Source organism: Fundulus heteroclitus, chromosome 17 (genome assembly GCF_011125445.2).
Source record: "Fundulus heteroclitus isolate FHET01 chromosome 17, MU-UCD_Fhet_4.1, whole genome shotgun sequence".
Lineage (NCBI taxonomy): Eukaryota > Metazoa > Chordata > Actinopteri > Cyprinodontiformes > Fundulidae > Fundulus > Fundulus heteroclitus.
In genome coordinates, this window is record NC_046377.1 from 19415297 (window position 1) to 19439767 (window position 24471).

Sequence of the window (24471 nt, forward strand, 5' to 3'; positions counted from 1 at the left end):
TGGTGGAAACAGTGTTGCCAAATATTCCTCCTATTAACAACTTTGGGATTGATTTTTTTTTCTTCTAAAATCTCTTTGGGCTTGTTTTCGAAGGCGAAGTCTCATATTTAAGGCTTTTTTTCCCCAGCAGAACCCCTTTTCATGCCTATCGCGCCGCGCATACAAGAACGATTACTGTTGTTACAGTTGTGTTAAGGTATGTTCACATTGAACGCCAATGTAATTTACATGATATCCCCAATGCGCAGGTGTCATTCAGGCACGATGTGACGCTAAGCGAGGCCACAGAGGCAATTCTAGCGTCACGACAACTGCAATGGATGCGAAGCGACAGTGGTTGAAGGAATGCAGCGGAGACGAAGCAGTTTTCATTCAACATGGAAGAAAAGCTGATAGTGGTGGTCTGCGGTTGGAGGTGTATGACTCGACCAATTATTACTACCGAGATTAGACCAGAAAGGAGCAAGCCTAGAGAAGAGTAAGTGAGGAGCCTGGAGTGGACAGTTAGTCACGGGATGGCACCATTGTACTTCTGTATTTGTCGCCTGCTGTGCGAATGGCCGGCGATGATGTCAGGCGAGATTCATGTTCAATGTAGGGGTGGGCGATATATCGAATATACTCGATGTATCTCGAGTTTTCCTTGCCGCGATATTGAAAATGGCTTTATCGCGACCATCGCGTGCAAATTGTCACGGCAAGATTGAGCCGCTGTATTGAATTCACTGTGAGTTTAGTTTCTCCCACATTCTGTGAACGCATCATGCGCTCCGCCTCCAAGGCCAGAGAGCGCTCTTGCGCAGACACGCGCGTTGACGAGACAGCGAGAACCATGGCGACAGCGCGGCGTTTCAGGCAGTGGTTTGGATTTCACAAGAAGGAGGTCGAAGAAAACGCGGTAATTTGCAAAACATGCCGTAACACCATTGCCACAAAAGGTCGCAGTAGCACAAATTTGTTCCACCTAAAAAGTCATCCAGTGCAACTCTTGTAAACTCCGCGTGTCGACGACACCCCGCCCCCCAAACACCGAAGGGAACTTCAATTAAACCAGCCGTAAAACTGTTGAAACTGGCGTCTTCTTTTGCTAAATCCCATATGATAGGAAAAAAATGTTTGTTAAAAACTTCCCAGCACCTAAAGAGCAACGGAAATATTTTTGAGATGCTCTGAATATGTAGCTGCGACTGGTCAGTTGATTTTATAGTCACAAGGCATATAAATCTGTATAATAAAAATGTGACAATCCCAAAAACAAAAGCTTGTATTAAGCACAAAAGAGCACCTTTTATTTCAGGTTTATTTTGTGTCAGATTTTTCCTTGGTGTTCCTTTTGGCCGCTGGGATGTTCTGTTTTTTTTTTAAGGTTCAGTGTTGACCACGAAAGAGCTCTAATATGACAATATTCTAATTTGTGAAAAGCTTCTATGTGCAGCTGTGGTAAAAAAAAAAAATGGCTAAAATATAACATTTTAAAAACAAAAAAAAATTGACACGTTAATATGATATGCCAATGCAACTTTTGGCACTTTTTGGCTAAAAACATTTGTTATTCAGGGTTATTTTAACATATCGTGATATATATCGTGTATCGCGATATCGCCCAAAGATATCGTGATATTAGATTTTCTTCATATCGCCCACCCCTAGTTCAATATGAAGACACCTTTACAGCCAGTAAGAGCCGGCCGAAATGTTCCTGAACGATCCGTCATTGCTGTGTTTTTACTCTGATTCTCTCCCCTCCCCATGGAGCCCTGTGTTTAAATGTCTGTCTGCATGTTGCAAAAGGTCCCATATAAAATCAATCGGAGAGTAGTTGTCATGTTATTTTTATCAATTTTACCAACACAACAGCTTGGAAAAACTGCTTGAGCTCCCTTATGCCATTTTCCACCGCTAGCGCCAGGGTGCTAGAACTCGTGCTGTGTTTATTTGAGAGTTGAGTTCTATGGGGTCAATAGAAACGTATGCATAGGTGTCTGAATTTGTAAATGTAAATCAATAAGCGTGAATACATTTTAAATTTATTTCCATACCAATTCCCTTAGAAAACGAGTGCGCATGGAGTTCTGAATCAGAGTGGTGCTACGTGATTGGTGCGTCTAATACAATGGGACGTCTTATACTAGTTCGCTGGAACAAGACGAACTAAAAATAACACCAACCACAGATGATGAGGCTAGGCATAGCATTCTCTGTCCGACCAAAGTATTGAAATAAAGTTTTCTGCTCAATCAATACATGTAAAATGTATAGTAAAATATTTAAATGTTTTATTTGGATGGGGACTTTGAATATGAATATCAAATGAATTCCTTTTTTTTTTTGCGAAATGTGCAATTAAAACAATTTAATCAAACAATAGCCACATATTTTACATAGGTTTGGGGATTGCCAAAATCACTGTTTTTTGGACAACCTGCACAACTTGTGAAAACGATTGTGAACGATACCTTACAAAATTGTGAAAACAATGAACTGTGACCAGAATTTTAGAGGTGATTTAGTAGTTTATTCAAATACACTACAGAAAAATATTAGAGCTTTCCTTATTATATTGATTATTTTAGAAAAAAAATTGCAAAAGTTTGGAAAATCTTACTTTAACTGCCACATTAGTTTGATGGTCTGCAGTCACAACAAGCCCCTGCTATGATGACTTCAAGTTATTTTAGTTATTTTCTCTGTCTAAATAAGATTGCTCTGCTGATTTAAATGACTTCTAAATGCTATTTTACATAAAAAGCGCATAGATTTTGTGCATATCAATATCCTTGATTGCTCATTTAAGCAAACCAAGAAATGTCAGATGGATGTTTGCTTCAAAGGGTCCAATTTTTCCTCAGTGTTTGGTGGAAAAAGACATTTCTCCTAATCGGGGTTTGTGTGGATTACTTATTTCAGGGTGGATTGTGGGCAGTTATGGATCTTGTTGGAGTTGTTTTCTCTCCTTCACAAAATTAGTTTAGCTTTTGCTTACACTTTCATTTGTGTTATGCTGATGCCACAATTTTCTGCTTCACGTCCCACGTCTTTGAAGACGTGGGAAGTACAAATGTACTAATAAAGAGTTTTGGAATATAACTTGAAACCATTAAAACAATCTACTGCATTGGAAAGAAAGCCATTGGGGCGTAGGTTTTTATTTTGTTTTTGAAGCATGTAATGTGACAAGAATAAGGAAGAAATCAACAAGGCTGAAGCCAATCAAAAGACTGCAGCAGAGGTGGGTAGAGTAGCTAAAAATTGTACTCAAGTAAGAGTAGCACTACTTCAACATGTTTTTACTCAAGAAAGAGTAAAAAAGTATTCAGTAAGAAGGCTACTCAAGTACTGAGTAACTAATCATAATAGCTGATGATTTAATATTCAAAAATTATGTAATCGGACAGAAAAATATAAGGTTATGTGCAAATTCTGGTATTTTGAAGAAAGAAAATGCACTAAAGACGCTAAATACAAAATAAACACTTTCCTATATATTTTTTTTTCCAACATTAAACTTGAAAGCAATACTTACAAAAGTACTTCCAATGATAATATCTACTGTTTACTGTATGTTGTTTTGACCTCCAAATGGCTCATAGAAAATAACATTAAAACAACAAAGCTGGTGTACAAATAAGAAGTCTCACTTTAACATAAACTCTAAGTTTTTGTATTTGGTGCATGTTGTTTAAACGAGTATGTTCTTTATTAATGAAGTTACTAGCAGTAGATAGAGCAGCCAGAAATTCTACTCAAGTAAGAGTAGCGATGTAATAATATTACTCAAGTAAGTACCTTATCCTTATATATAAATTATGCAGAGTGTTTAGAAACAAGATATGTAAGAAGAAACCAACAGCGTCTAAGTCTTCACCAGTTCGGCCAATAGGACGATTGAGCCAGAATAATGGCAGAAGCTTGTTGATTGCTACAAAAAGTGTTGTAGCAGAAGTCGATGTTTACAGTGATGGGGAGCGGAGAAAATCCACAATAAATCTATGTTTCTGCACAGAATCTTCAATTTCATGTTTTTTTTTTATTTAATCATTCCATTTTTCAGTCCACTCAACAATAACAAAAACATTAAAAAGGCAACAATTTCAAAAAACTCCCTAATCAGTGTATTCAAACTTTTCTCCTGCACTATGCAACAATATGTGTTCAATTAGGAATACAAGTTGCTGAATTGTTTTTTAGGCTTGTATCATTACTTTTCTGCTGAAGTGATGAACAGGAGTCATCAACATAAACATTATGTTTAACTATTAAAAGGTTTCTAAACCAACCTTCCTCCAATTAGAATCTGATGCAGACTGTAAATAAACAAATGAGCTATTCTATAATCTACTAATACTACTATTCTATAATCTCAGTTTACACGGATTACGGAATGAAGAACAAAGCTCTGCCACTTAGTGCGCTGAACTGTGCTCAAAGCAGAAGCTGGATCTGACGGCAACGTTTTGCACGTTAAATGAGCATCGCCAAGTGGCTGCACGCAGAAGTGTCTCTAGGAGAGATTTGATTACTTAAAGCACCACAGATCCAGCGGTATTGATGTTTACAATGGTGGTTTTATTGGGGTAAAACAGAAAATATTAGCATTTTCCTTCTATATACCCAAATATGTGGTGCAAAACAGTAAATGGCTACGATTGGAGATAAAACAAAGTTATTTGGCTTTGAAGATCATTACATGAAAAAGCTTCTGTGGATTTGCAATTGGTGGAGAGGGTGCACAAAGAAAAACACATTTTCTCTCTGTTTAATGTCTTTTAAATGTGATGAAGGAGGGAGAACAAATGCAGGTAAACAAACAGTAAAGAAGATTTCACATAAAAGAAAGGTTAGTGAGTCTGCTGTTGCTTGGAAAGCCAAATATCCGTTGATTTGTTTATATTTGTTTGCCGCTTGTTTTCAGAGGTTGTTGTAAAATTATTATTATTATTATTATTATTATTATTACATGTATAAGTGAACTAGGTGCAGCTTCCTGCAGTGACGGTGACATCCAGCTGCGTCATGGAGGCGTGTTGACACGTTCAGGAAATGAAAACGCTGTTGCATTGCACCACTTCTTGTCCCTGATTACTCAAGCTTTGCCTGAAATAGCAACCGGTGAACGCATCTCGCAGCTTTTGTGATCAACAGTTCAACCCGGACCAGCTGTCCGCGCAAAACATTCACTAGATGGCAGCATTTCCCATGGAACACAACCGAGCCTTGGAGAAGGCCTTTTGCTGTCGATTGATTTAGACGTGATATATGGGAATAAATAATAATGTTTTTGTATTGATGCAGTCGTCTTAAAAGATCCTTGACTCTTTTGTTTACTGAAAAATAAATTAATACACGCAGTAGACTGCTGCAGTGGACAAACGTTGTCCATGTGGCATCGTGTTTTTCAGAACCATATGTTTGCATATGAGCCAAGGTAATTAGACCTGAGGCTCGTCAAAACTGGAATGCGTCTCTCCTTGTAGAGCTATTCTCTGATCACATCCATCTGACAGTTGTTTTAACTCAATCTTATCGACTGCACGTGTTTTTTTTTTTTTGTTTTTTTTTCTTCCCCCCGCAGCTGTCAGACATACTTTTCATGCTCCCTCCGCCTCCGGAGAGAGACGAGGCATCGCGGCATATCTCCATTTTTATGGAGCGAAATTGGTGGAATATATAAGGAAAGAGCGGCGGATTGGGATTTATGTTGACTGTGATTTGCAGCCAAAGGCAAAAATAATTCATATTCTCAACCACAGTTAGAACCTTTGACATGATTTCTTTTTTTTTTTTTTTGAAAAACATGCCTTTTTCCTTTTTTATTAGGAAAATTACTGTCAGTCATTGAGGGAATGCAACCCAGTGTGAGCGTCCAGATGTAGAGCTGCATGTTGGGAGATGATTTATGACACGCAGCCGCAGACGGTGTGAGGTCATTAACATCTGCCCCTTGGCCACTGCCGTGCCAGCGAGCTCTCTTGCATTTCTTACACCGGTTTTTCCCTCGTAGCGCACTCAGTCATCTGGACTTAAAGCTGTGTGATTGCGCACTGCCTCTAATGCACGCAGAATTACAGCAGTTCATTATCTGCAGCCCCAAATTGAGAAATGGGTCCAGGTCATTGTTGCAGGCCTGTTACTCATACGTGGCTAATGCGGCGTGTATAATAGTAGCCGAGGCTCGTGGAGATGCGGTGCTGGAGGGCAGCGGAATGGGTTGGATGGATAAATAGGCAGATAGATGGGTGGGCAGAGGTGGGACGCATTAGTCAGGGAGTGGGATACCTCACTGAGAGGGGGGGGGGCAATTACACAGCTTGAGTGAGAGCAGGCGGCCTGGTGCTTTTTACTGCTTCCAGGAACCGACGCTGTTGTTTCACAGAAACATCAGACCAGCTGGAAAAGGCTATCAGAGATACACAAAGCTGCGTGGATGGTTCAAGCGCTAATTCCTCCAACTTTCCCACTTTCTATCTCGTTACAACCACGAGCTTCAACGGGTTTTATTCAGATTTTAGGCGACAGAAAGAATGACGGGAGAGAAAATCGGTTCGACGAAGAGTCTGAAAAACTGGGCGTGCGTTTTTATTAAAGTCATTACTTAGATAAACCGATTCCCTTCAGATGGCACCTAATAACACCATGAAACATGGTGGTGGCTGGATCATGCTGAGGGCATGTTTGTAATGGGGAGATGTGTGGAGTTAAATGCAGAAGAATCTTGGAGGAAAACTTTCAAAAGGCTTCTCAGGACTTTCTGGTCACCCACCAGCAGGAAAACCTCCTAAAACACGTATTTAGAGCTGCAAAGGAGTGACTCAGATCAAGTAATATTCATATCCCAGAATGGCCCGGTCAAAGTCCAGACCCAAATCTAATGGAGAATATGTGACAAGGTTTGAAAAATATTAATAATATATTCTATCACAGCTGACAGAGTTTGAGTTATTTTCTGAGGATGAATGTCCAAAGTTTGCTCTCAAGGTTTTTACATTTGAGTACAAAATGCAAACTGAATGCATCCCCTCAGTATGATGCTGCCACCACCGTGTTTTATGGTGGCTGTTCATGCTTAGTTTCCTTCTGGACATCTCTGTTTAATTTCATATTTAATTAATTAGGCAATTTCTGGATGCGGTTGGTTTCACTTGCTTTAATTATTAAAAGTTGTTGCAATAAAGTGGATGAAAATATAAGCTCTTGCCACAGAATTTGCAAAATAATAACTCAATAAAAATGAAAACCTTGTATCCTTTTTCTTTTTCTCTGCACTACTCTGTGTTGGGATGTCCCATAAACCACTTTGATGATTGCGTCTGTAGGTCTGAAAAGAAACTGTGGTGTTTCGCATTGCCCGGGAAATCATTTGAATTTTATCGGTTTTGTTTGTCATCATCGCTCAGATCCAACAAATTCAACAGGCTTATCAAGCATAAGCCATTTCCCAAAACAGCTTTAATCAAGTTTTGCTTTTCCAACCAAACGTTTCCTGGAAATACCATCATTTCTGATAAGGATGCTGAAGAAAACCTTTGCAGGTCAGCGTCTCCCTACCTTCCTAAAGTCTTGCCAGGTTCTGCGGTGAAGGAACGCTGGATCCACACGGGAGTCGGAGATGCTGCGTTTCAGCACAGATGCCCAGGTCTCCAGTGGGATTTCACGCGGTGAGGCTCGGCGGCAGCTGGCACGTAAACGAGCAACGATGCCCGCGTGGTTGATGTGTTTAACGGTGAGGATGTTTTTAATCAAGACAATATTAGGAGAGCTTTAAAGCTGGAGAAATATAAGAGAGAAGTGATGTAAATGGGATTACTCATAGCCCTGCAGGTTTTGCAACAACTGTGTCGCTTTGCTGGAGTTAACCCAGTCCTTTTTAACCATGATTCTATCTGCTCTGTATGAAGCAGCAGATGTTTGCCATTATAAAGACCTCATAACCCACGTTACATTATGACACTGTGTAAAAAAAACTGCAGGAGGTCTCGAAAAGTTCTTGATTATATGATTTTATAATTATGACTTTAACTTTTGTATATTAAAGGTATTTTTTTATTACTTTACAAGTGAACTTAAACTCTTAACTGAGTTCTACATTAAAGATGCTTTTGGATTTCTCGTTTTATGCATTTAGAGAATAACAAATAATTTAAATGTTCTAAATTGTTTTTTAAATCATTGCATTTTTACTCCCAATATGCATTTGTTTTTAAAATATGGAGTTGGCCATTTTGTCACAAAATTAACAAAGTTGTTTAGCTGAATAACCCATGTTTAATTATATAGCATTGCATTATTTCAGGCTGCATATCTGTTATTCTGTGTTAGCACATTAATCAAAGTATATAACAATGCTCCAAGCCATAATAAAACTTATGAAAGGGAAAGAAACAGAAACTTTCACACACGAGGTTTCATGGACAGCAATTTAACATTTAGTATTAATTGTGTAGCATTCTGGTCTCTACTGAAATACTTCGCTGATGATATCCAGAAGTTTCCATTTATATCACATTTATCTTGACCAACACTCAGAGGAATATGCACCTTTTTGGGAGACTTTGTCAACACATCATGACTGATTTGGGACTTAGGACCCGCCACGGTCATAGCAAAGGCTTGTAACAAAATAAGCCGATTTAACAGACATTTCATAAGCAAAAATGACGCAGCAAAAAATATTAATCACCATGTTTGTCATCGTCAGCAGTGCTAGCAAACATGTTTTCAGCGATAGCGCTGTTGTTGGTGTTGTCCGCCTTAAATCAGGCTGCTTTAATAGGAAAGTCCATCAGGCTAAGGTTTCTCTTATAACCGGACAAACAAGTGAAGCATCCAGCGCCATCATTTGAGGGCGGTTCTCAGGTTCATTTCATGCCTCATCAGTTCATTCCTTCGCTCATATGTTCTGTTAGTTTTTTCCCTGTGTTTTCTCCCCGTCTGCCCCTGTAATTAAACAGATCCTGTTCTCCCGTGCCTCCTCGTTTAGCCCTGCGCCGCTCACCTGTGTTACCCATTATTTAAGCTCCAGCTGGACGTTGTTTCTTAGCTGGTTCCTCTGTTTACGGCTTGCTTCCGTGCCCTGCCCTCTTCATGTACCTCCGTACGCTCGTTTGTTTCATTTCATTGAATCACATCACGTACCGTGCAGCTCCCGAGTTCAAAACCTCCCCTCGGCATGACACCCAGTCTCCAAAACATGCTCTGTTAATAGATGCTGCAACAAATGGAGGAAGGCCGCAAATCTTTGTGTGCTGACAACGTCATACGTTTGGGGATTTTACATTTGAAGGAGCGCCAAAGCGTTGTTACATCTTCAACCTATGTTGACTGTTTCAATGCTTCCTTCTTTGTTCACTGCAAAAACAGAACTAAAAATAAGTAATATTTTCTCAAAATGAGTGTATCTGTCCTTGATTTGAGCAGGTAAATAAGATGATCTGCCAATGGAATAAGACCTTTGCACTTAAAATAGGAACAACTAATTTCTATCATCTTATTTCAAGTGCAGGATGTCTAATTATCTTATTTAAGGGGTCTAAATATTCATTCTATTGGCAGATAATATTCTTTACCTGCTTAAATCTAGGACAAAAACACAAATTTAAGGAACATTTTACTTATTTTTAGATCAGTTTCTGCAGTGTTACTTGTTAATTGCCAAGGTAACAGGTGTTAAACTGACCCGCTTGAGTCCTGAAATGGGCGGAGCAGCAAAATGTCCACAGATGAGGACAAAACTGTAAAAAGAAAAAAAGCTTTTATTTCTATTTTAGTAGAAGCTGAAGTTAGTGCTGCAGCACAGCGTGTCACTAAAAGAAATTAAATTCCCTGATGGGTCGTTTCCACAGCATATATGGCAACGTCTTGTGTCTTGTTGCAAAGAAATTGTGTTAATATTGTGTATTTCTGGACACCCTTTTTCCTTTAGCAAAAAGCTATTTGCAGGATCTGGGAAATACATTGGCCACAAAAAATAGAATCTACATCATATGAGAAAAAAAATATAGATTAGTGACGCCTGAAAAAATATAATGTCATGAAATTAACTGCATAATTGTATCTGCTAACCCACTGAGAGAAACCTGCATGCCTGAAACTCTACAGAATGAATAATGGAGGAAGAAGCAAACCGAAGAGCTCAGCAGCACATAATGTATTCAACTTTGCATTTCGCAAATCAATGTTTGTGTTTTCGGTTGACCCCCAAAATTAGCTGCAGATCGAGTCGAACGTCTGGCACGGCGTAATGTTTACAGCGGGCCGTATTATTAATTGACCGGGATGATCAGTTGTCTGTCAGTTTTGTTTTTAAGGCGTGTAACCGTAGAACGCTTTCACTGGTTTAGCATAAACCAACTCAGGAAACGCGGCGTCAGTAAAAGAAAATCAGTTTATTTCACACAATGCAAACTCTCCGCCACAGTCCTGTGTGTGTGTGTGTGTGTGTGTGTGTGTGTGTGTGTGTGTGTGTGTGTCCAGGAGCACAGGCGAATTCACCAGAGGCCCCGCTTCGTTATGTGTTTGGCTTCAAACTGACTGTGAAGAAGTGTACCGGGCCCCCGGGAGCCGTACACCAACCACAAACTCACACTTTGCTTGCGCTCTCACTTCTCCACACGTTGGGTTTGCATGGCATCTGTATACATTTTTGAAGGCCAAAAAAAAAAGAAAAAATGCAGCTGACAGATGTCTTTGCCCTCACTCTGACCCTTAACCGTTGCATTTTGCTGAGGCTCCAGCTTCCAACTTAATCCCTAATTTTATAGGGAGGAAACATGTATATGAGGAAACAAATGACAGAAAACACAGACAACAGATTTATTGGCCTTGAGTTGCATTCGTCAACAGTTCGACAAAGAAACAGATGTTATGTTTTTTTTTGTTTTTTTTTTCTCAAAGCGGCTCAGCAGATGCTCTCAGTCTGAAGGCAGGGAACCAAAGATCAGCCCTGAATACGAGAACGCCTGTTGTTTTGTAACTTTCTCTCTCACTTTATCATTTGCAAGAAAGGATCTTGTCTTTCAGAAATAACGTGGGTGATGTTTACTGAGCTCAGGAATGCGACGCTTGTGGGCCTTCCTGACGAAAACACGAGCGACCCTGCAGTCATGCCCGCTGTCTTTTTCCTCGCACCAGATCCCACCAACTTACCCAGGAAATCCTGTCTGCACTGCAAAATTTAACTAAAAGTAAGTAAAATGTTCTTGAAATGAGTGCATTTTTCCTTAATTTGAGGAGGTAAATAAGATTATTTGCCAATGGAATAAGATTTTTGCTCTTAAAATAAGAACAGTTCATTTCCATCATCTTATTTTAAGTGCAGGATGTCTAATTATCTTATTTTAGGGGTAATAATACTCATTCCATTGGCAAATAGTCTTTAGCTGCTCAAATCAAGGAGAAATACATTTATTTCAAGAAAATTGTACTTACTTTTAGTTCCCTTTTTGCAGTGTGGTAACGGAGCACCAGTCAAATCGTTTTCTAACGTCGACAAGCCAGCAAACGCTAAAGCGAAATAGCAAACTGAATAATAAACAGTTTACCTGCATGGGGCAGCTTTATATCTCTTCAAATTTAATCTGCAAGCAGAGACGTGTAGGGAAATGAACAATTTCAGAACTGAAAAGCAAAATTAGTGAAAATAGCCTTGCAAGGAAGGTCCAAACTGCAGTGATAAAATAATGTGGTAAAAATAACTTAAAATTCAAAGTGCACCGTGTAACGTTGGGCTGTTGTCTTTTGCCCCCGATGTGGCCGTCTGAGATCTAGTCTCCAACCTCGGGATCGAATTTGCTGCATGTCTTCCCTTCTTCTATCTCATGATTCCCACTTCCTGTCTTAGCATGTTTCCAACGACAGAACCGTCGTTCCCGAATGACTTCAGTTCAGATGCTGATGACCTGCTAGCTTTTTTTTTTTCTGTTTACCGATGCTCCTTTTAATGCAAAGAGCGAAAATTACAATTAACATGGAAAAGGAGGCAACGCTAAATAAGAACAATCGTATGTAAAATGCGTTCGGTACGTATGAGTGGATCAGAAATGAGTAGTTATACAAAGTGTGTTTAGTTTTTCATCCAAACATAAATATTGTTTTCCACACAACCTTAGTTGGGACTCACTGTGGCAAAATTAGTCTTAAAATAGATGGATAATCTTCAAGAGAGGACAGGGAGACGTGTTCGCCCGGACAAGTTGATGGTCCGCTTGCCACCGAAATATGTGAAGGTAAAGCAAAGGGTTTTATTAACACATGCAATATGGTTCGTCTGCAAAACTCTACATATATTTACTACATTACACAGAGAGGTTAGGTTTTTAGCTACTTTAACAACCCACACTCCTGTGTATCCTGGTATGTCCAGTCTGTACGTTTTTGCCACTGTCACGCCCAAATTTCCCCATTGTGGGACAATAAAGGGTATTTATGTTTCATTCTATATCAATATGTCAAAACACACTCACACACCCACATGTAATGTATACCTAATGCAATTATTAAACCAGTACAGTGTGTATTCTTCATACAAACTGTCCGACCATAGTTTTGTTATAAAACAGCAGTTAGAAAAATGTGAGTATTTTACGATATCTGCGTTGAACCAGTTCGTGCCCCGGATCCACTTAGTGTCAGGAAATCCACTGTTGCATTGGACAAGATCCAGCGAGTTTTATTAAAAATGCCTCTGATGTTTAAATGATTTATTTCTAGTGCAGTTCCTTATATGTTGTTTCACATCAAAATGTTTGGTTTCCTGCTCTTTCCTTCTGCTTGCAATCTTTTTAATGTTGTTTATGTGGCATGTTATTGATTGTGACCCTGAAGATGAACTAAGTGATTTAATGAAAATTAAAATCTTCTCAATTCTAAAGGACTTGCACACACGTTTACATGCAAAGCTGCTGTTGAGGAAATTTGGAATAATGATGAAATCAACGTTGCTTCCACGCGTCTATATTGCTCCATTATTTGCAAATAGTGACCACTGTGCTAATGTCAACTTTATTTATTTAGCACATTTAATACAGATACTTCTATCCAAAGTGCTGTACACAACAACATAAATATATCAAATAACACAACAGGAAATAAGTATAATCAAATATAATACAAGCTAAAATACTGAAAAAAATATTTTAAAATAATAAAAGAATCCGCTCAGCTTGAGCTAAAGGTCAGTGCCAACAGATAACCCATTCAAATATTCAAAATCCATCTATCAAACTTCATGCCATTCATTGTAGTATAATGTTCCTTTGTCACAAGGAGCTGTCTGTTTGCCATCAGCCTCCAGGTTTTTTGTTTGATCAGCTCCCAGGAAATATTCCTCATTTCGTATGCACTCCAAAACAGTTTTAGCTCCTTTCACAGTGATCTTCTTAGATTCTGTGTAACCTATTCAGTGCAGTTCATTGCAAATGCATTAAGCACATCCTTTTGTCAAACTGTATAATGTACCAGATTGTACTAATTATACCAGATTGTTCTTGTCTCATTATTTGAATGCCATCTTGTTGTTCCTGAACCCTATTTATTAACTCAGCATAGCTCATTATTATTATTATAGCAATGGAGAGGAACGTTTCACTGCTCATTGTTTTCTGTAATCTCCTAAATCCCCAGACTTCAGCATTACGAATGCATTATTCTGATAGTTTCACATCTTTATTTAGTGTGCTGCCATAAATAACTCCTTTAGATTCTCTGTTTTCCACTCTGTACGTTCCATGGTGTTCTTGCAAGTACTTTAAATACTCATGGCTTTACATGTTTGCTTCCCCGACTTTCACACTAGCGTCACTTCTCGATCTTTTAGAGTTTTAGCCATTTTTACATCCCCTATTGTTTTAGATCCTAGGGTTTCTCCACTGGGGAAATATTTAAAGCACTCCTCTTCTGTCTCTTCCAGTAGCCTTTAATCAACGCTGATGTTTCCTTCATCTAAGCCATTTTTCTCCAAATTCTCTTACTGCTTCAACTCATTGCAACAGCAAAATGTCCATCCAGCTCGTCTCGTTATTCCTCTGCAGTCCAGCGTCCCTCTTCTCTCTCAACTGTCTGAAAAGCAAAGATACTGTTCAAGATTTTTCTTACCAGGCTCCTCCTGTACAACAAATTGCTTTAAACAAAGGCAGACCTTTGCATAAACAAGAGTTTGCCAAATCTATCCCTTTAAGTACTGAAAAACATAATTTTCACATGACATTAAAGCTGGATTCAGTGCTTTTGAGACGGATTCACCACATTGTCCCATAGGCAGCCGCAACTATTAAGGATAATGTCCATTAATGTTTAAGGGTAAAACAGTGGGAGGAAATCTAGAGGCACGTTCTTGTAAAGAACGGCCACCAATGGGTGGGATTCAGTGTAAAGAAAGACAGTGGACATGTTGTTGAGAAAAATCCTATTTTGCCATTATTTGCTTCTGTATTAACAGAAATATAAGTGATTAATTTATATGGATGCTTCTGCTTCTTCCAAGCTGATTAAATGTGCAGTTCCTGGTTCAAACATACCAATTCTAATCTAAATCTTTTTAACATGATCAAACACGAGTAATGTCATTCATTTTGAACAGTGGTTACTCCCAGTCCAAACACAGATGCATGCAACGGTGCATGCATCTTGCAACCTGAAACTAAAGAAAGCCAGCTCACTCGTATTGGAAATCTTTAAGCAACCCACATCTTATAAGCTGCAAAAATGGTGCCTTTACCGAGGAATAACGGAAGAAAACTATGTTTATAATTCAGATTTGGTCTCCGCATTTAATGCAAGCCAGAGTTTCCTGTCCTGCGGTCTGCAGCTGCTGACCTTAGCAGTCATTGTGCATTTCATAAGTCCACGTTTAGGCTACTTTAAGATTTGATGCAAGGCTGCTGGGAGGATTTAATTTCACACGGCTATTTATGGGGTCAAATGTTAAAAAAGAGCAGGAGGGGGTGGAAGGAGCAAAATGAGATGTTTAACTCAAAAGAACACAAAACTGATTAGGTTTTACAATTCTTTGCACGCTCGTCACCGGCATGTAAGCTTTAGTTTTATATATGATAAATATATATAATATATTTAAAACAAATAATATGTTTAGGGTGTTTTATCTGCTCCTACTTTGAACCTTACAGCTGCACTGCTTTGGATAACTGATTATACAACTTAACCCTTTCCAGATTTGACCTCCTATCACATTTCTTCAACCTTTTATAGTATTTTATCGGAATCGCTTGACATACGCCAACAAAGCGTGGTACACACTGGTGATCAGAAAGTAAAAAAGAGCCATGATTTTCAAATCCCTTCTACATAAAATCTTTAAAATTCTCCTCCCTCCTAAAAACAGACATTTCTGGGAGAATAGCAAGGAAGACAAACATAATATGCATCATTTACATATCCGATGTGAGAGAAGGTGCTTTATTCTGTTTAGACGAAACCTAAACGTTGAGGCCTGCATATGAAATGCAATAATTGTGCAGAAAAACTAGCTGTACATCTCCTTAAACATAGTGACAAACAGCCATAGCATGTCATTTTAGCACGATTTTGGGCCACAAACGATACGTGTGGCGGTAAACTGACTCTGCACATCGCTCACCACAGCTCCCATATCTAAAACGTGGTGGTAGCCGCATCATGATTTAGGGATGCTTTGGTTCAGCAGGGACAGAGAAGCTGGATGGAGGTAAACAAAAATAAAAAACACTGGGACGGCGGTTCAACTTCCGGCTGAACATCGACTAAATGAGAATCTGTCGCAGGGTTTTAAAATGATCACAGATTACTTTAATCCAATCTGACTGAGCTAATGCTTTTTTTGCAAATATTATTTTAACCTCCAGATATGCCAGGCAGATAGATATAGCTTAAAAGACCAAGGTGGGCTGGACAAAAAGGCCTCTCACTTTTCACATATTTATTTTTAAAAATATGGTGGAAACCTGGACAGGCACCGTGTCCACGGTGAGCCCCGCCTGGACAAAGGCACCGGCGTCTCACGACCCTGCACTGCCTGTTAGCTGTTGACAAGCTAAATACCTGCTCTTCTTCCATATAGCGATGGACTCGCATAAAGCAGATGGACGTCCAACTCAATCTGGAAAGAGGAGCACAAATGTCCACCACACATCCCCTCTGGGAGCACGGGTCCACAGGTTAACTGTGACCCAATCAATCCGAGCCTTGAATGAAATTACCTGGGAGGATCCCTGAGCTTTCACCCAGCCAATTAGGACAATTCATCTCCTGGAGGTGGAGATGGTCCCACGGCACTCACGGTGTCCTGCTAATTAAACCTCCTGGCTTCTGTGCCCCAGCCCACTCGTCCTCTTAAAGCTGGAGGAACTCCGTGGTGATTGGGCGGGACGCTTTCTTTTCGGTTTTAGAAGCACGTTATTTTTGAGTGGGTTATTGATCTTCCAGACTGAATGTTTTGGAAGTCTATGGCGGGGGTCAGTCTATAGAGGCAATCAGGAAAATAAGTGAAAGGCAGGTCAAAGGTCACCTCGTAACCAAATATTTGTCATGGAGGGTAAACGACTGAAAGCTCAAAGTGAAACGGAGAGAGGGAGGCGCTCATCAGCGGCTTCTCTACTTCAATGGAGTCTTGCAATGATCAGCAACAATTTCTGAGAGGTTAAGACGTTGAGTTAAAATAGTTGCACTTGTTGCATAAATTTAGGTGAGATGTTCTAAGCTAACAGTATAATTTTAGAAACTCTACATCAGCGTACTTCCACTTCAGGTGATTTACAGTTCCTAAAAGAAAACCTTAAAGTTGAACTGGTGCTGAAACTTTTGCAAGGCCCAGCAATCTCCTTCCGCTTTCTCGCATGAAAACAAACGGCACCCAGAAGTGCTGTTAAGTGATATTAGATTTGATACGGAAAAGGGGAAAATTTGATTTCCTGCTGGTTGCCAGAGAGAAAAACGCTGCCTTGCCGTCATGCTGTCAGGCCTCTGCGCAGTGGATAAGGAGAACATCTGGGCTTTAATTCGCAAAATTTGATTCAACTGACAAATGACACCGCACAGACTATTGGATCAATCTCCCACGATCATTATGCAAGAATGCGTTCAGAAAATATACAATCCATTTTCATGCTCTGATAAATAGGTCTACGGGAAAGGAAAAAAAAGAGACTTGACAGGATTTCTGCTCTCCTATTTTTTTTTTTGGAGCAGAAATCCTGTGCTCAATTCCAACGATCCAAACTGTCATTACATTCAAAGCTGAGGGTTACTCGGATAATAAAGTCTTACTACTAATCTTGTGCATATTGATTAAACTGTCAGGGCCTGAATCGGTTTGTCACTCAGGGTTTAATTAGCCATTAGGGCATCGACACTGAGAGGTAAATAGCAGGTACCGAAGCAACCAAGCAGAAAATCCGTCCACCTCCTGCGTGTCTTCATTCACCTGGAATGTCACGCGCTGCGGTTTAGGTGGCTTTGCTAAAATCTGCAGGATTGGTGGATGCAAAGTAGAAAACAAAAAAAATGCAAACTGATCTGATATTACAGGACAGCATTTTTCTTTTTAATGGTTTGTAAAGTTGTTTATCTACTTTCTGAAATCTGCTGGGTTAAATTTTTCTAATGTCTTCCCAAACTGTGCACATCTTCTTCTCCCTTTGCTTACTTCTCATTCGCTACATTGTGTCCAAGCTTCCTGTGATAAAGCCAGGTGTAGTGACTCTGCATGGAGACCACATAGGATACTGGATAAGTAACGCTTAGGTGAACCTCTGGGTCCACTTTCCAATCAGCAGTTCATTCATATGGTTCCTATATTTTCATGAAAGTATCCCTTTTTCCAAGCTCTCGCAGTACAGTTTTGTGAGTTTGATACTTTTGCCGAAAATATCTTAACTATCAGAAAAACATCAGTTTGCTTGAAACATCTTTACCAATTGCAGAGAGTGCATCGAATAAAGGACCTGTGGAATTCAATGAAAACTCTTTATGGTTCAAAATGACAGACAGAGAAGGGTGATGAGGTTCTTTCTAGGTCCAGCAAACTGGATCTCAATGTTTGACTCAATATTGGTCAAAACGAACCACCTTTTCACCCAACAGGATAAAAGCAGCAAGTTGGTTAACCAGCAGTCGGACAGAAATTAGGGACTGACTGCTCAGTGTAGAAGAATCATATCACTTTTCTTCTTTAGCTCAGCCTCTGCACATTTAAAGAAGTGGTTATGGTCTTTAACACTGATTACGTAGGGTGTACATGTCATAGCAGAACATTGTCCAGAGCACCGGGGTGGTTTGACCGGCATACTTTCTTCCCATATTGTGCATCTCTTTGACATTTCTTTTCCAGGGTGAGTGACAAATGAATGCCTTAGCATCAGTCTTGCCCTGTCTGGTCTGGTTGAACCACAGAACGCAGTGAAATCACCTTTTAGGTTTTCACAGTTTGTGAGATTCAAGTCTCAAATGTCAATTTACATCAACCTCTTAAGAGGATTTGTTCCAAGAAAAGTTCCTCTTCAAACATATAGGTTGGATCAACTGTAAACTTCATTTACAGACCTTTCAGGACAAAGAAAAATATACGTTTGAAGAGAAACGGGTAGTTTTTGGAAATAAAAAAAAGTTTATGTTTAGACTAAAATTGTTGGATCTTAAGAAGTTAAAGGAGATCCATTTTTATGTCCTCCCAGCCAGTAGGTGTCGCACTCACCCGCTCTCAGTTGTACTGTTTGCCAGCTGGTTGCCAGGTCCTTTGGTTAGCATTAACAAACTAACCTGTCCAGAAGAAAAACGGCGACCTCTGCATGACTTCTGGGTCTCTTTGTTTACAGAAGTCAGCACCAATGCTCAAAAGCTTCACCGATGCTCACCCTCGTTTTGTTTCTTTTATGGTCCGCTTGAATCTGAGAAATATAATGTAGAGAAGAAACCATTTCTCAGTGCGATCACAGAGTTATTATGATCTGGCAACGCTTGAGTGTCAACAATAGTTTCGTGACCGGAAGTAATTAATTAGATATTTTGGACCCATCAAAATCTATAAAACAATTATTTATATACTATATATTTATTTTTCAGTAAAATTAATACTTTTGTTTTGCACCACTCTAGACGTTCTGTGGATGTATATATATATTTTTAAATGTATTGTTTTGTTGAAAATAGTTGTTGCTATGACCTTTTAGGGAAATTTACGTCATGACTGAGAGAAAGTAATTACTGGAAGGACAAAATATACACAAGTTCATTTTAACTCAACTCTAATGCTGTCCCCCTCAACTGGCAGGTAAAGCTTGGATTGGAAAAATCTGAGTTGCAACTCAGAGGGCCAAGATGACTTTGGAGGAGCTGCAGAGATCCACACCTCAGGTAGGATAATTTGTGCAGAGGACAACTATTAGATGGGCTTATTGGAAGATTGGTGAGAATATTTCCATATGAAATCCACAAAAACCTTGCCACAAGCTGTGTAGGGGTGAATCTGTGAGATGCTTTGTCCATATAAGGCCAAGTTATAACTTATTGGTCATCATAGAAATTACCATATCTGGTGGAAAAGTAATGCTACTCAGCACTCTGAAAACACCATCCCAGTGGTGACACATGGTGGTGGCGGCATCATGCTTTGAGAATCCCCAACAACATGGAAGCCGCTCGGAGCTGATGAGAATGGATTGAGCCAAATAAAGTGAAAATCATTGAACAAAATACGTTTGAATTGAATTTAAACATGAAGTGTGTGGTTCTAATGTGAAAATGTTCAAGGGGTGTGAATACTTTTGCTAGGAACAGTATACAACATGTTTGTGGCAGGCAGTCCACTGGTTTTTAACATTTAGAAGTTGATCAATAAATAAGACTGTTTGGGACATTTTACCCTTCATCAGTGTATAATGTCTACATTGCATGAAGGTAGAGTCGTCGATTTTTTAGGAAGTTTCCCAAAGCCCCTTTTTGAATAACTGCGCATGCACAAGACCATCCTACCTCGCTCTTCTGCTCTTCACAGACATCGTGTGAAAAAAATCTCCCAAATCCACTCTGGTCTTATTTTTTTTCTACTGAGGCCTTCCTCTTCTTCCCATAAACTTGTACATGGTTTGTTTCATGCAACTTTCAGCCACGTTAAAAGTCTACGATGAGAGCAGCGGAGCAACAATGAACGGCTAACACCGAAGCTAACCTCTAAGCTAACCGCTAAGCTAACCAGATACACAAACACCAGAAGTACACATGCACAGCCAGCAAGCAGAAACTAAAAGGAACAAGCACGCACACTGGCGTTACGTGAGCATGTCAGAATGATTGGCATGTCAGACAACCGATAGATAAGGTGATACCCGCGGATCATGAGGGAAAGAGGGCAGTGAGGGCAGGACCAAAACTCCAACCATCCCTGCCGTTTGATCTGAAGGGTTGGGAGTTTTTACAGGCCTGCAGCTCCAACAGAGATCGATATTTTAACCTCTCTTTTCTGACTACTTTCAGGCTAGAAGGACCATTTTATTCAGTTTAACAAAAGGTGTCTCTGAACAGGTCTACCAACAATAGTTTTAAACTAGAAGTAGACAATCTTCACAGGAAGATGGTCTCCGGCTTTCCTCCATTTGTCTTGGTCGTGTGTTTCGTTTGTCTTTGTGAAGGACTGGCAATTCAATTTGTGCGTAGCCAGGGTCATTGACAGCAAGGATGCACTACAGCCCGCCTCACAGAGCTGTTATATAGACGTTATGTATCAGCGCTCTTAGCTCAGCAGCGTCTGCAGATTTTATGTGCAGACTTGCAGGTAAAAACATCCATCAGCGAGAGAAACTAATTGAGGTCTATTCAATGAATGAAGGTTAATTAAATTCAGGTATTCCAGTGACAGAATGCCTTCAGACTTTGATTTACTTTAGCTGTCATTCTTAGTTATTCACCTCTGACCTCAGCGAAGCGTATATAATAACAGGAAGTTTACACAAGCAGTAATTTGTGAGCGATGCCTTACAAAGGGTCAGTGCTTCAGTTGGGTTCCTGTCATCTAGGCACTCTAATCTGATGAATGATCTTTTGTTCTTCATGAGTTGCAGCATTAAACTAGAAGCTGGTGTTGATGCTACACTCCAGCAAAGGACGATTAGGCACACAAGCATTAAATAAAGCAATGAAAACATGTATTTATAGTTGTACTCAGTAACCTTTACTTGCCTATTTTTTCACCCCTTTTGATTTCACACTTACACTTTTTCAAATGTATTCATTTAGGAGCCCAAACTCAGTTTTCATCCAGTAACAATACAGATAACTCTTTGCTAAAGTCATCATCTGCAGAGGAAAAAATATGTAATTTGTTCAATTTCAAGGATGGTGCGCTGCAGCGTAGTCGATTCACCGCTGGAATGGATCCATTTTGCTGTGAAAATAAAGTTGGAAGACGTCAATGAAAAGTCAAAAGTGATTGTATGAGGTTATGAAGCCAGGATGTTGCCTAATATTTATGAATTGAAAGCACATTACTAATATTCCCGGGGAGTTGGGTAAGACAGCGCATGCTGAAATCAGCTATTGGCCTTTAAAAACCTGCAAACTGATAGGCAATTTGAACTTCTACTTATGACATACTTTTCTCCATTCTGGTGATTGGCTGCCTAGCGTGTCTGAGGATAACGTGTGTGTTTATGAGAGTGGAGCGATGGGTGAAGGTGACAGGAAGAAAGCTCTCAGATCCTCTGGGGCGAGATAATTTGAGTTTGGTCTCTGGGAACTGAAGGTAGACGGTTCATGGTCAGCAGTTTCTGGGGTTGCAGCTCCACAGGGAAGACTTTGGTGTGTCAAAGGGTTTCCAGTCCCAACACACGAGAACTGACATCATCCACATGGGTCTAATGCCAGGGTCGGGAAAGGGATATGACTTGACCCTCGGCCTTCGGTAAAATTCAGCCATTCGACACGCATTACTGGATCAGGGGCTCGGGCTCCTGGCACATCTGGTCACGATGCAGGTAGTGTGTGCGGGCTGCAGCTTCTGTGAGTCCCAGGAATCTGCTGATATTACCAGATGACTTTTAAGCCGTGTACTTCTGTAGCCCTGGCAAACTTCCAAAATAAACTGGAGATCTTTAGAAGTAAAAAGATCTTGGTGTACATCCATGTTTACAATTTAAACAGAGCCCCACTTTTTGCAAAATGTCACATTAAGCTGTCTGCTGACGTTTAAAATGATTGAGGCCTTTAAGGTGGTTTACAATGCCGTAAGAGATGAAACTTGCTTGTTTGCTTTGTGTACAAGTCACAGTTTAAAGCACTACCGCAATGGCAGGTATTTATGTTGTATCAAAGAGAAGGTCGCAAAGGGGAAAATAAATGACAGTTGCTTCTACAGTAATATTTAATACATTTTAATATTATGGAAATGTATTTTTTTTTTATTTATGGAACACATTAGGAAGATTAAGTACACGCAGACTGTTGTTTTCACACTTTTTTGTCTGTTAATTAGGATTTTCAGCATACAGCTAATAAAATCATAACATTTAAGACTAGTTCATTACATCAGGACAATAACAAACACACACAGAAATGGAGGCTTAATTAAAAACATCTGCGTAAAGGTTGTTATATTCAAAAGATACTTTTAATCTGACAAACGAGCCCTATATATTCTTGTTTATTGAGCACAACTGTATGAACAGTATATGATAAATGTTTAACATGGCTTTATATTTCTCCTATATACAGTCGAATTCAATAAATTAGAATCTTATTGAAAAGTTCATTTATTTCAGTAGCTCAGTTCACTAAGGGAAACACATTATATAGATTAACACAGAACAATAATGACCGATAATAAATGAATAAGCTTTTATTTCTGTTCATTATAATTTTTTGTATCTCCAGCTAATAAACACACAGCTTTTAATATTAGAATATTGCATTAGACCAATAAAAAAGCAGCATTTTTCATGCAGAAATAGGAACTTAATAAAAAGTTAAGTTTAATACTAGTTTAAAGTTGTCGTTTTTCAAAAGGCACTTTTAATCCGACAAACAAGCCTCTATGAATAGCATATTCCAATTTATTGAATATGACAGTACAGATCTATCCTTTAACATGACATTCAGTATTTATTTATTTAGTTTCCCTTTGGGATCACCAAAGTATTTTTTTTTTTATTTGAACTGCATTTTTTTTAACTAATCTTGTCCAAATATTCCATTCTGGCCCTTGGAAAGGATTGCAGCCAAAGCAGAAAATCGGCACCATCTTCGCTTCCCATTTAACGGTCAGAGAGGTCATCCTGTGATCGACGCCCGGTTGGTGAAAGACGGTTGACCCTTGGCCACTAATGAAGGCTCAATCGGACAATCATGACCAGCGAGAATTGAAATAAAGCTGGGAACGCCTGCTGAATGCATATCAGCATCATGCACGTCGAACGCAGTCGCAAATATCGAGTGACCTGTTCGCTCTGGGACCATCGAGAAGAAAAATCTCCTCTTTCAACCTGATTGAAATTCCAGTGAAGGGGTTTCACGGAGATTTGAAGCAGCTAACCACAAAATGAAAAAGATAAGCAAACTCGCCTCCACCTCAGACAGTCTATACTTTTAACTCTTCCCAGGTTTAGTTATGTAAATTGTGATGAATGTCTTTGCTTGATGCAAACGGGTTGCTCTTGTTTTTTTTTAATTAGATTCATCTCTCTTCTTCTCTTTATTAGATTTTCTCCTTTTGGAGGATTCCATCTTTTTCCAATCAGTGACAGAGGATGCTTAATATCTTGGACGTTATCAAAGTTTCTTGTCGTCGAGAAAATCAGAAACACAGCTGTTCGGAGAGTTTAACAAAAGGTTATGACAACAGGAGAAGGTAAAATCAACTGATAAGTAAAACAGATTTTTTTTTCACCCTTTAGTTTCTCTTCTTGTTTTCCTTTGCTATGCAATAAAACTAAAGACATTGTTTATCTGTTATTAGATTCAGGCACAATGTTCAATACTGGTCAATACTAATAAATCCAAAATCTACGACTTCCAGCTGTGGGCATGTAAAAACGGGGAAACCCACTTGGCAAGTTAATGAGCTGTGGCTGACAGGTCAGAATTGATTTGGCCCATGACTGTGATTTACAAAGAGGATCGAGGTAGATGGCTGAAGTTTCAACTTACACCCCCTCCCCACCCACCCCTTCTTCAAGTCTTTTTGTTTCATTGACATGTTAATCATTACAATAATTTATTGTGCTGAATGTTTATATACTATAAATGGCCAGCCGTTACCAGAATAAATTATAGAGCTGAAAAGGTTTATAAATTAAAGGTTACCATGCATCCACTTGTCCCATACATGGGAAATTGGGGGATATTTTTTAACAATTTTGAATAAGGAATAAGAAGAAGTTCATCATCGTAGCATTGTTGTATTTGTATTTCATTATAAACGTCAGAAGTTTGTATTTTCTTCAAATTATGAGCAGCATGAGATAATGATGATGAAGTTATGGGGTTCTCTCTGTGTTG

The 24471-nt window shown here is 39.3% G+C and overlaps 1 long non-coding RNA gene across 1 annotated transcript; it reads left to right on the forward strand.

Annotated features, from left to right (window-relative positions):
* The first annotated feature begins 555 nt into the window (after window positions 1-555).
* LOC118566558 lies at window positions 556-23736 on the forward strand. The gene is made up of 3 exons (XR_004933111.1): window positions 556-898; window positions 19256-19338; window positions 23673-23736. It is a non-coding gene; the product is annotated as an uncharacterized LOC118566558 (long non-coding RNA).
* The last annotated feature ends 735 nt before the right edge of the window (window positions 23737-24471 follow it).